The 13,036-nt window shown below is 45.9% G+C and overlaps 1 pseudogene; it reads left to right on the top strand.

Moving 5' to 3' along the window:
• The window catches only part of LOC105560204, a 226,659-nt pseudogene that overhangs the window by 51,061 nt on the left and 162,562 nt on the right, over window positions 1-13,036 (top strand).

The raw sequence follows: 13,036 nt of genomic DNA, 5'->3' as shown, positions 1-13,036 counted from the left end.
AATCAAGTTGCCACAATGGGGCCGACGTCGCAGGCGGCGGTGGTGGCTGCCTCCGATACCAACGTGGAATTTTCCTCGGGGTTGCTTCAGACGATCCCCGTCTGCTCGCTGGCGAAACGTACGGGGTAGTAGTGGTGTAGGGCACGTTGCACCGTGCTGGAAGCTTGCGGCAGATTTTCACTAACAATAACCGTCACCCTCGCGTTAGCAGCGACAACGAAGAAGCGAGGTGCTACCGTGGCGAGGACCCCACAGCGGGGGTGGGTCGAAGCAAATGGAGGCATCGATTCGCCATTTGTCTCGCTCTCGTCGCGCGACAATACCCTCTTCGCGCCTCCCGTCTTACGTCTCTCTACGCTATTTACCCGGAATTTGCATCACGACTGGAACTAGTAGCCGCTCTCCTTCTCCGATGGACGGCGTTCGGCGCGGCACAAAGGTGCCATAGTTTGGGCTTAAGGAAACGCTTGGATTTCCGGCACCTGACGGCTGCGACCGTTCAATGCTCGCCGAAGGCTATCGACGTCACCTTTCGCGAACAATCGCGCCGGACATTCTGCACTCGGCTAATTGAAAGCGCTACGGTTTTTATCCGCACAGAGAAAACGATTTCTTTGGATTTAATAAATTTTGTTCTCGTGGCAGCACCGAACTTTATAGGCGCCTGGCCAAATAATATAATTATTTTATTGAAAGATATTACTTGAAATAATAGTGCCTTTTCTATCAAGTAATAGAGATTGTTCGAATGAAACAACAAAATTTTTATTCAAACACATAACGTTTTGTATAAGCATATGTTGTTTCAATGAAACAAATTTCGATGCAATAAATGGGAATACTAAGTCCAAAGAAACCCTCTTCTTTGTGCATCATTGCGGAGTTGCTGTAAAATGACAAATCTCGCTGACAAGTGGACAAACGTTGTAAAATATCCGCCGAGAAATTGAGCGAGAGGAGAGAGAACAGTTCAGTAGCTAACGTGACAGCGTGAAATAATTTTTGAGCGGAGCGCTAGTTCTACGGCGTTGTTAAAACGTATACGAAGATTATTAAGAGACTCGCGATGATTGTCACGGAACGTTCGAGGGCGGATTAGTCTTTACGTAGGCGTGCAGCGCGACCGGCGCGCGGATCGGACAGAAAAGTCAAGGGACTCTCGTTATCGCCCGGTCGTTACCAAGATAATATCGTCGTTGTTATAGCGGGACGGTGGGCGCGCGCGCTGCGCGCCCGCGACATTCGCCAAGCAAGCCCGCATGCAATGCCCTGCTACGTGGTTACACAATGGTGACCTGGCTGTAAACCCGCTAACGAGGACGTACTTCGACACCTGGCAGTAGTTTACTTTGTCAGTATACTCTTGGACTGTATAAGCGAGGAATAACGAGGGATAACTATTATTAGATGTAGTTACTCTCGACTATCGCGTTGACGGTACCGGGCTCGTACGAATAACGCGAGTTCGAAGTCCGCGTCGTACGTTCGAGTTACACAGCGTTTAGCGATTGTGCTCCCGAACTGATACCCGTTGCGCGGGATACTCTTACTCGCCGCCGCATCTCGTACATAACGATACGTCTCGTATCCGGAAACCGAAACTACATTTGCCCCGTCAACAATCAGTCGACTCGCCGTTCTGTCCTCAATTTTAAAAACACGAACTAATGAGAATATTCTTCGATGCCGCCAGCATTAACAACGTCAGTGTTTTCTTGGCCGTGTCTGGCATTTTTAATAATACAGAAAGTTTATTGCGAAAAATATTACCTCAACCAGGGTTTAAACCTGGACTTTCCTACACTCTAGGCGGGCGTCTCACCAATTCGACCACTGAGGCATGTTAAAAAAAAAAGTGATATTAAACACTCCGACAGCCACACTGGACATGAAACTCTTAGTGAATTCGATTGCTTGCACCAGTGCGCACTAAGGCCTGTTTATAGTCAATTTTTACAGTTAACTTTGTCTTAAATACATGTTGAAAGAGTATTTAGCTAAAAGAATGATCCGTATGGATGCTACACGGATTCTTTTACTAGCTAAATATTTCACGAGATATTTAAGATGATCTTTAAATACAAGAATTGACTGTAAGCAAGCCTTAGTGAGCACTAGTGCAAACAACCGAGTTCGCTATCTGTCAAATGTCCAAGCGAGATTAGTCGAGAGCGACCTACTTGTCTCGTATTTAGTTGATGAAAAGTCATCGACACATAATCAGGAGTCTTCATCGTTGATGCGTTCGCGCGCATTTTTCATTCGCGCGCTCGAGCTCCCCGGTTGTTGTTGGAATAAATATCTCGTTTGTTTGAATAACTCGGCGCGAAGCGAGGGATGCGTCCGTGAGCTAAACGCGGCGTGCATAAGTATTCGCGTCGATAAAGCGCAGCGGCTCGCATGCGCTGCATGTTTTGAGAGCGTTGTCGCCCACAATCGCGGTTAATTACTACCATATTCATGTACACGATACACGTTTCTTAGTCACGAGGGTGCACGGGGTGCCTGCTAATCCGGCACGCAGACGCGGCCGTGATTCGTTAGTTGTTCCGAACACGTACATTGAATTAACACTGAGCTTAATTAAATCGCCGACATAAACAATCATCGCTGCATTTTGAGTGCAACGCCGCGCGTGGCCCCTCGCTACCCGGGCTTCCGGCAGGAGCGAAAAAATCCCCCATATTTTCCCTTCGCGCGCGAAGGGAATACTACCGTGATGTTGGCCGGAGAGCGTCGAGAGCTCTCCTCTTTCAGATGAATTCGGCAGTTGAATTTTCGACAGCGATTATCAGCAGCTTGCCGCGGGATATCAATTTGTAACACATTTTGTCACAAAGGCGTTACTGAAATAGATCTGTTACATTTGGAAAATCCATTCGTCCATTTTAAATTTTAATCTCTTCTCTAAAGCCAACGGCACACGATACGATTTTTCCCTACTGGATTGCTTACGAGAACCAATGAGGATGCAGAGTCTTCGATCAGGTGACTTAAGGCTGAATCCTTGATTGGCTCTCGTAGGCAATCCAGTAGGCAAAATAGTATCGTGTGCCGTTGGATTTATTATCCAACTCTACTAAGTGAACGTGCATTTTCTTGATGCCTAGGCGTCTGAATGCCATGATAGCTTTGACATTAAGAATACCGCAACGTAGGAATATATTCAGGAGAATGCTACAACGTGGAATTGCCCCGGGCTTACATAACAAAGATACATATGACTTTTTCTAGACATAAGATCGACATAGGGGGAGAGAGAGATATATACCACATAAAGGGGGGTAAAGTTTTCCCGTGGTTTTTTCATAACAGAGAAAATGTTATGACTCTGACGTTTCCGATACATTCGAGCTGCCGGTACCATGAACATAGTATTTACATTTGACCGTGAAATATAATACCGGTAATAGAAAGCGGATCGACGATACTTCCCTTTCAGCTGGTCATAAATCCAGCCGGCCGGGTGAATGCTTTTCTCAGGGCGGAAGAGAGCAGAGCGTCGTCGACGCGACGTATCGCAATTTCATACATGGTTTAGCGGAGAGCCGTAATCGTAAAGAGCAATATCGGGGCGTCAATTAACGACCTCGGGAGGATGCAAGGCTTCGCGTTGCGACCTGCACGCGCGACACAATTGGCCGCCGTCGCCTAAGTACAATATCGTTAAGTACTTCGTGTCTCGTCTTAATTGACACTTTAATTGGTTCTCAAGACGTAATTGCCGTCGGACGTAATTGATGTTTACGCTTGTAAACATCAGTCGGACGGCGACTAGCTCGTCGATTTCTGTCGGAACTTAAGATCTTGTTCCAATTAATTAATTTCAATTAATTTGATAGACCCGACGTCGATGGAAGTCTCTACGGAGGGTCTTTCTCGCTGCGGCGAAGCCCGTATCTCCACATGAAAAATCCGACGCGTCATTGCCTCTCGTAAGTTTTTCCTCACTTACCGTCCCGCGAGCCGTCCATTATTGTCATTTGTCATGTCTGAAAAGGTTATACCTATAATGTGTTTCGAGATAAGAGCGGCGACCTATTTTCCCTCCCCCGCGCGCGCGCGTTTCGTGAAATATAGTCGTACATGTAGAGCTTTGCATTTTACTTTTTGAATATAATCTAAGGTGCAAAATGTGCCCCAGGTGCGCTGTGTGGTGCATATGCACTTATTCGAGGTACGCTATCAGTAATACCGCGCAATCTCCACGGTGCAATGCATTTCTCGCGACATTTTCCGCGATTGTTCCGGATTCGCCCGCCGCCTGATTGTTAACGCATAAAACCTCGGGCGACGGGTCCCCGTCTAATTCTTGCGATTCTCGCGATTGTTACCGGCAAGAAGGGACATTAGCCGTGTCCGGCCGCGTTAAATGGACGCGTGGAAAGTGTACAATCTCGATTAAAGCTTTGCTCGATATACAATCTGAGGTAACTATCGCCGACTGTTGACGCTTACGAGCGCTACGCTTCCGCAAACTGTACGGGATACAAGCGTTCGTTTAATATTTCCGGCGGGTTCGAGACACTGGCGATTTCGCATTCGTCGTGTCTACCGGATTTAATCTGCGACAGTATGACTTCCGGTGCGGCGAGGAACACGTATGACGTACAATTTGTTCATCACGTACGGTCGTACGAAATACGGCCGGGCTACACAGTCGATACTGTATCTATGACATAACAATTTTAGAATCGGCACTATTGCTGACTACCAAAACAATGACAAGAGTTATTTTCTGTCTGACAGGTGTCGGTAAAATGTCGATCGCGTTTTGTTTCTCTCTTTCTTCCACTTTATTCTCTTTTCTCTCTTTTTCTCTCTCTCTCCCGCTATTTTTTTTTTTTTAATATCGTTCGCTACGAGAGCGCAGGCAATTGGACGGACACAGTATGTAACATGGCAGATCGTGAACCGAATATGTCTGCAGGGATGGGCGATGCCGGCGTTATCTCGCGTACCAAAATTTTTGAGATGTAATGGAGGGACGATGCCTATCTCTTGCGCAAAACGGTCTGAAATTAAATGTGAGCACGTCGCTGAGGGGTGATTTTTTTTAATAACAAAAATGAAAAACACGGAGAAATAGTTTCCGCGTAATTCGCGATTTTATTACGTTTCGCGAGGATTATAATCGTAATGCGTTTATCGATTTAAATGCGGAACGTTCGGCGCATCTTTCGCGCAATCTTTCGTGCAATCTTCCGCCCGTATAAAACCGGCGACATTTCCGCACAGTCGAACCGTCACGTCGGCGGACACGTAAAAGACGTGGGGCGTCGTAAACGCTCCGGCGATATAGAAAATTTTATCTGTAGCAGGTATCAATTATCGCGCTTCTCCCCTTGACGTAGCGCGCGACCGGCGGCGCGTTTAGCTCGGCGTTTAGCTCGTTCGCGGTTTAACGGCTTCCGCGACTGATTTCGCCCCTCTTAGCCCCGTGATGCGAACGGAAACTCGTAAAACCGGTCATATCGGCCGTCGTAAAAGCCACGGTCGAACGTCGGGCCGGTCCGGAAGAGGGCAATTACAGTCGCCGGCGGTCGCGCAAACGAGAACAAAGGGTGGCCCCTATTTTCGTTCCTCGTTTCTTGCGCGCGCGTTCGACGGAGAGCGACGGGCAAGCCGTTCGGGGGTTGAAAAGGGCCAATTGGTTCGTCCTCGCTGTATCGAATAAACCGGGCTTTTCGTCATGGCCCTATCGCGGTTTTTTATTCTCCGCCATGTAACCATCATCATCCTTACACTCCCCCGTCGACACGCGCGACGCGCGTGTCGATATACTTTTACGGTACATTTCATTCATCTCGTCCTCCCCTCCTTTTTTTTCTCCTCTCTCCTCCCTTTTTCCACAGGCAGGAAGTGTCGCGTTGGCAATTATAACTCCCAGACTCCGTCTTGAGTCTCTATTTTCAAGACGAAGCTCGCGTTACCATCATCCAGCGAATTTCTCTCCACTTTCCTCGGTATATAATACTTAGGTTACATTCGGTATTTTATTTCTTTTTCGCTGTCACTCCCGCGTAAAATAGAAAACGACGCGTAGGAGTCGAGATGAAACGGGAAGAAAAATAAAAGTTAGCTGCGAATGGAGGAACGTTCCTCCGCAAGAACGTGTCCCTCAAAACGGAAAAATTAATTACTTTCGTGACTGGCTCTGCCACATTCGTACGTGCGAATTTATTATACAAATTATTTCGTAGGAATTACGTAACTTAATGTAATTTCAAATTTCCCTCCCTAATTTTACTAAATTCTAAACTCGGACCTACTTTATTACGTCTCTTTGATCGGATATTCCAACGAAGAGCAAGAGAGAGAAAGAGAGAGACTTTCCTCGTGCCATTTACACGAATAAAACTTGTCGATGTAATATGGCGCTATTGAAGGTGTTGGGTTTATTGACAGCGACGCTCTTTCGATCTTTTAGTACAATATCGGATCGCTAAGTGACATTCTTAAATGCATTTATATTTTAAGCATATTTGTACATCTGTTTAATACGTTTATTTATAATTTAATGTGTAATTGATATTTAAATTGTTCGCATTTTCTAGTAAAACGATCGGGTATTTTTTTGAAAATGATGGCGGAGGTTGGTACTCAAAGGGTTAAAGTACTCTTCCATTCTATCTCGTATATTTCTCCCTTTCTCCCACTCTAATTAAATATTACACATTCTCGCGCATCATTTAAATTCAATCGCACATGGAAGATAAAGAGGAGCTTACAATTAAAATGAACGCGGTACATTTTTATTGGGACGTGCAAATCGCCCCAAGTGCTGGTTGAATTTCTAGCTGAATCCATCAAACGCGGATAACTGCTTGTGCATCTGATGTTTCAAGCACTTTGTTAATCGAAATGTTTGATCTCTCGCTCCCTCGGATGGGGAGGAGTACTTGTTTTTTGTGCTACGCGATCGTTTTCCCATAGTGCTCTTGACGGGAGCCTGCTCGTGTGAAACGCGCGTGTGAAACGTACACTTCTGTATGTGACGAATTCAATATGCCATCCATTTTGTCAGACTGTTAAACTCCGCGGATACCCATGGCTTACAACGACGTATCGGGTAACCTCCGCCCGTTTCCACCGTCTTCGCGCTTGACGTTGCCGTAGGCGTTTCATTAACGAAGTCTCTCCTTCCCGTCCTCCCTCTCCTCCGCCTCCATCTTCGACGAATGTGGATGCTTGCTAATTAAGAACAGCCTGGCTGAAAGAAGCAACGTAATACGGTTCAATAACGCAATTAACGGCGTCGAGTTGAATTCATTTCGTCATAAACGTTCTTTAAGCACGAAGCGCTAGTTCTTGAGGGCATCGTGGCATGTTGCGCTGCATCTCTAATGCGAATCGTTAATTCGAATTCAATGTACCGTAAATCAAGATTGCTTTGTGACCGGAGAGAAATTTGTCCGTGCCGGCATGGCGCAGCTTGCTGACATTTTATTGCTTAGAAATATTTGAAAATTAAATCTCCAGACGCGCATAAGAGATGATACAACGATGATGATGACGACTCGACGTGCTTTTCTTCAATTGATCGCCGTTTCGTGTATGATAAATTGAAGAAAAGCGCGTGGTGTTATCCAACCGCGCGGACGAGCTCTCGGGTAAAATGTAGGAAATATTTAAACAGAGTGACACTTCCTCCTATCGATATCGGATACAAATAAATCGATTTTGGATTTTTTTCACACGCGATATTATTCCATAGCTTACACGTGCTCGTAAAGAATCGAACGCAAACACGAACGTCAGCGTGTTGCGTTTTCGTTATTTTTCCCGTGTTATTTTTCCCGCTCGCTGAATCTAATGCAAACATTTTTTTTACGTTTACGCAACCGGTGCGCGCCGACGAGCATTGTTCCTTAATTATTGTTGGTTCGAGCGCGTTGTTCTTGCTCCCGGCGATAAGTACGGAATTATGGAATCCTCGGGACGAAAGTTCTTGCTACTCGCGCGCGTTGAGTGCCTGCGGCCGGAATTCGGCCAGCGGCGCCGGTCGCATCGTTTACAGCGTCGTGTCTACCACATTTCTCGAACTGTGCTCTATGAAACACGGGGGATCCTTGGAAAGAAGACAGTATTTTTTTTATTTGGCAAATAACTTGGTTACATACGATTCTCTCAGGAGTTTTAGTGGTTTAAATTTTGTAAAAGTAAAATATCATAGCACTGTCGAGATCCCTTTAATGAGGTTTTTGTAACGAGATCTTTTTAACGAATTATTGCGACATGAGTTATTCTGAAACGGTCCAGCGTTTTTGAAAATAATTTGTATGAAACACGAGAAATTATTTTCGAGAGAGCGAAGAAACAGTCTTGTGTGAACGTCGACATTCAAGATTTGCTTCAGGATTTCCTATTAGTCGTAAACTAGAATCGTCCCGTGGAATATATTCCGTTATTTATTCCTATTGCCGGTCTCTCAATTCGCCGATCCTCGGTCCGTCTTTCTCGTAAATTCCATGACGACCGGGAAACTGAATGTTATTTGTATGAATATCGCGTCTGCGGCGGACATCACGCAGGGGATTCTCTCGTAAAAGATATATACGTCAGCACCGGAACGAAGTAGTTTATTCCAGAAAAATGCTCCTCGTCGGTGCGTAAACATAAAAATTATGGAACCAATGGACGGCGGTCTCGTAAAAATTTGTCAGAGTCTACGATGCTTTCTCGGGGGAGGAAATATGAAAACGCAAATTCCATGTGGTATAATATTTCATATTTAATTACCCACAGCAATATACAACTACAAGATTCTGCTATATACATTTTGCGTACCTACGCACTTTTACGTTGTTGCGCGAGCGCCAATTAGAAGCCGGCGTTAGACCGGATTAAGTGCGGTTTATGCTCCGAAAATACGGACACCGCCGTGCCGATAAAAGAGGGAGGAGAACAATATTGAGTACACACGAAACGTGGTCCGCGATTTCGGAGACGCGGCGGTATTCACAAATATTCCGAGAATTTCCGGTGGGGAAGTATTGCTCGTAAATTTTGACCGGGCATTCCACCACTTACTCTCGCGCGCCGCGGCTTCGCATCTTCCTTCCTCCATTCAGAGAGAATCTCGTTCAACTTTCTTCGTTTTAGGACGCTTAAAGTAAGGGAGCATCAACGGGCGAACTTCGCCGAGCATTTACGCGAATATGATTGTTCCCATTCGGAAATGATATCTCGAGCTGGTCATATAACACGAGATTGCACATCCGTATGCATATTTTATGCACCTACGACCGCCCCCGGACTTTTCTTGATCGATTTTTGGTATTCTTTTTGTTTGCCGTTGTCGGTATTTACTACTAATAGAGATACAATATAGACGATTCTTCTTATTTATCTTTGCGCCAGATAAGAAATGATCGGTAGACAAAGCTGTAAACTTGGAAAAGACACTGTTTTGTAGCGATAAAATAATTACATGAAGAATGCACGGAATTGGAAGGGGAGGAAGGGGACGATCACGCGGAATTCTTGTTCAAGGACTTCCCTCAGGATTTGCGCGTTCGCAAACTTCGGTCGCCGACTTGACGCTCGACTATTTATTCCCGCTGCTTTACGACTCGCTTCTTCCACTTCGTTATTCGCCCACCTTATCGGGCGGCTCTTTCCCACCCCGTGCGGAAGATTCGCACTCTGCAGAATGATTATTTATCCAAACGCTCCCTTCTTCGGCGATTTTGCACGGCTTTATAAACGCGAGGGAGCGGCAAGAGTAAAATCCAGACGTTATCTCCATTTTTCTCTCTTCGCCGCTCTCTTCCTCCTTCCGCGAGTATCGATTTTAATTTCAGCAGAGTACACGCCGTCGCGACGCCGCGCAAGAATCCTTGCGAGTATTCTTGTAAAGTTTGCGAGAACGAGATTGTCGATATATATTCGACGGATTCGCGAATAGCACTCGCAGCTTCGTCCCCGCCTCGGGTGTGTTCCGCCTCGATTCGCCGAGGGTCCGAAGTCCAAGAGTCGCGAGTTTTATTTTGCCGCCGTTCTCCGTATGCGCGTGAAATTATCGGGATAACGGGATCGCGAGCACGATTCAAATTTCTCCGGTGTATTAACTGAATAATGATGATCGGATGTTTGGACTTTGAAACGATGAAGGTATAATGATTACTCGTTCGCGGTTACGCATCCAATTTGTGGTTTTGCCACGCGTGTGTCTGTGTACGATTATCTATGTTTGATATTATTTCCATACTTGAATATTTAATCATTTCGTAGGACAATGTACGCGCTCACGGTAACTTTATCGCACGAAACTCGACGTGATATCGTTGATCCGTTCTGACTGAAGCCTTTCTCTTTTTCAGAAATCGATGAGTGGCATCGCCGCCAGCCCACGAGAAGTCGAGATAAATATGTTCTGGATGATCAAATAACCGTTGGACGTAAGTAATGATTGCGCGAGTTTGAGCGGACTCTATATGTGATTTACGGCACGTACAAAGCTCAATGTGTAATTACATAACTCCGCATTAAATGTCATAAGCGTAATTACGTTTTCCGATAGCTATGCATGAAAATCGAGCATAAATTCAAACGTAGATATTTAATCGGCACAATCTATGCGTTTTCATCGTAGCCCACTAATTACGCCGGCACATTTTGAATTACGTTTACTGGGGACATTTAATGGCACCAATTCCCGCCGAATTTGTAATTTAGGGCTACAAAGATAATACTTGCGGGATTATAAACTTAATAAAATGCACAAGCCGTCGCGCCGATAAATTCAAATTACAGAATTCATGAAATTTGCAGAGAATTGAAAAGAAGCCGCGATGACTTTGCGTATTTATGACAGAAAATATGACGCGGGATTTCTTTGCGAATTAAATAATACATCGACAAATTGGACAACCGTGAGACCCCGGGAGTTAAGATTTCGGAGTTAAGCTCCCGCTGCCGCTGCCCCGTGAAATTGTGGCGGGGCCGATAGCGATGCGGCGCGGATGAGAAATCTTTACACGCTGTGCGTGGAATATATTTGCGACACGTACAACGCAAGGTGCGGTTTAAACTTGCAAACGGACTTCGGATATATCGCGGACTACAAAGTCGTAGAAAATCTCCGCCAGGCGGAACCGAACGTGATATCCGAAGTCACTCACGAATTCATAGGATATTTTTTCCCCTCTCGCTCGATTCCTCGCCCCGCGTTTCCTGCCCCTCCCCCCCGACCCCTCCCTCCGTCGCCCCTTTTTCCGTTATAACGTTTATTTCCACCTTCTTTGTCGGCGCGATTTGCTCGCGGTCACGCGCGCCGATTGGGCAATGCTCCCGAGGATCTTGCAAACGTCTTCGTTCTCGTCATTATAAATTTCGCGGCAGATTCTCTCGCGCGGTAGTCGAGAAATTTATCTTCGGGCACGTCGCAATTCGTAATTTTTTTTCTTCAAATTTTTACATCTCCTGGAATGTTCTCGATTGATATGATAATGAATGATTATAACCCGTTGGAAGCTTTCGTTGAAATTGTCTGAAAATACGCCGACAACGTCGAAAGGTAGGAGGATCGAAATATATAATCAAACTGTGAAAGGAGGATAGATGTAACATGTCATGAAAACTCAACCGATGTTTCCCCCGCCTTTCATCGTTGTATTGCTTTCACGTTGTCGCTCCGTAACTTTATTCCGCAAAATGTTCGATGTATAACACGCGTAAAAGCGCGCTATGGAAATTGTGTAGCGCAGGCTCTCACGGAACGGCAACTTATACCGATACGGATTTATCGCGCGCGAGTGTGTACCGCGAGTAGCGCGAGTCAACAATGTAGGAAGTCTCGTAGAAATAACTCCGGGGAATAGACGGCCGTAAGCAATCGAAAGTATCCTACTCGATTTGGCTACGACTCCGCGGAATCTCTCGAGCGTAATAATGATGCCCGTACCTATCCCTTACCGGTAGTTACATCCGAGGAGATAATCGTCTTGGCGACCCAGTTTGCAACACATTCGTCGTATCACGAGAGGAAGAGAGAGAGAGAGACAGAGGGTATAATGTATGGCGCGAGGCATTGCAGACGCGTTTGCAGTTCGAGCGTAAGGTGTTTGCGTTTTCGAGACAGTCTTAATAACCACTTCGTCGCGGCACTCTAACTTTCGAGCGTTTTGCTGGAAATTCTCGGGCGAAAGTTCTTTTACTCCGGCTGTAATAACGAAAATTCCGCCTAGAAAATTGAGGCGTAAGAACTCGAGCCGCGTGTACAATTGCCGTCTGACAAAAAGTGATGTTAATTCGATCTTGAACGGAATTGAAGAGAGTTTAGCAAACTACATTTAAACGGTGAATCACAACGTTATTTCCGAAAAGTACGATAAATTGCAATTCCGAAAACGGGTCGTAGCGCTGTTTCTCGAGTAATTATTATTTACTTTGAGCCTCTCTCTCTCTCTCTCTCTCTCTCTCTCTCTCGACGCGATATAATTTTCGATCAATAACTCGGCTCTATGGACTGGTACGAGCGATATTACAGAACGAGCGGCTGCTCGCGACGAGCAGCTCTCGCATTTTTCGAATTACCGGGTTCGTACGAGGAGCGCGGCGGCTAACGACAAGTTCGACCCGTCGAATTCTCTCCTCCATCGCGGCGCGGAAAGGTGCGCCGAGGCGACATTACGGCAGCAGCTGCCGCGTATCGTCGTTCTACGACGACGACAACGACAACGACAACGACGACGACGATGGGTTTCGACTGCACTTCGGTGTCAAAGACGCAATAAACTCCCCGGCATCGCCGAGATGTTTAAGTGCCTCCGGAGTTCTACGAGTACTTCCTGGAGAGCAGCAGTCTCGCAGTGACCCAGTTCAAATAAAAACATACTGGGTATACCACATAAAATGATCAGCGAACGTGACTTCTTCGCCGGGAAGCTCTTACGGGAGTAGTATCTATTGACAGATTGAAATTTCTTATGGTTACTCGACTTCGACGTGCTACTCATTTGACTCGCTGCTCTTTTCCCCCCAAGATAAAACGGTTTCCGCGGGCTAATTAAATTTTTAGACGCGACAATCC

This window comes from Vollenhovia emeryi, unplaced genomic scaffold, assembly GCF_000949405.1.
Source record: "Vollenhovia emeryi isolate VEMERY1.0 unplaced genomic scaffold, V.emery_V1.0 DF939237.1, whole genome shotgun sequence".
Classification (NCBI taxonomy): Eukaryota; Metazoa; Arthropoda; class Insecta; order Hymenoptera; family Formicidae; genus Vollenhovia; species Vollenhovia emeryi.
Note: the sequence above shows the minus strand (reverse complement) of the source record. Positions and strands in the feature narration are given on the sequence as shown.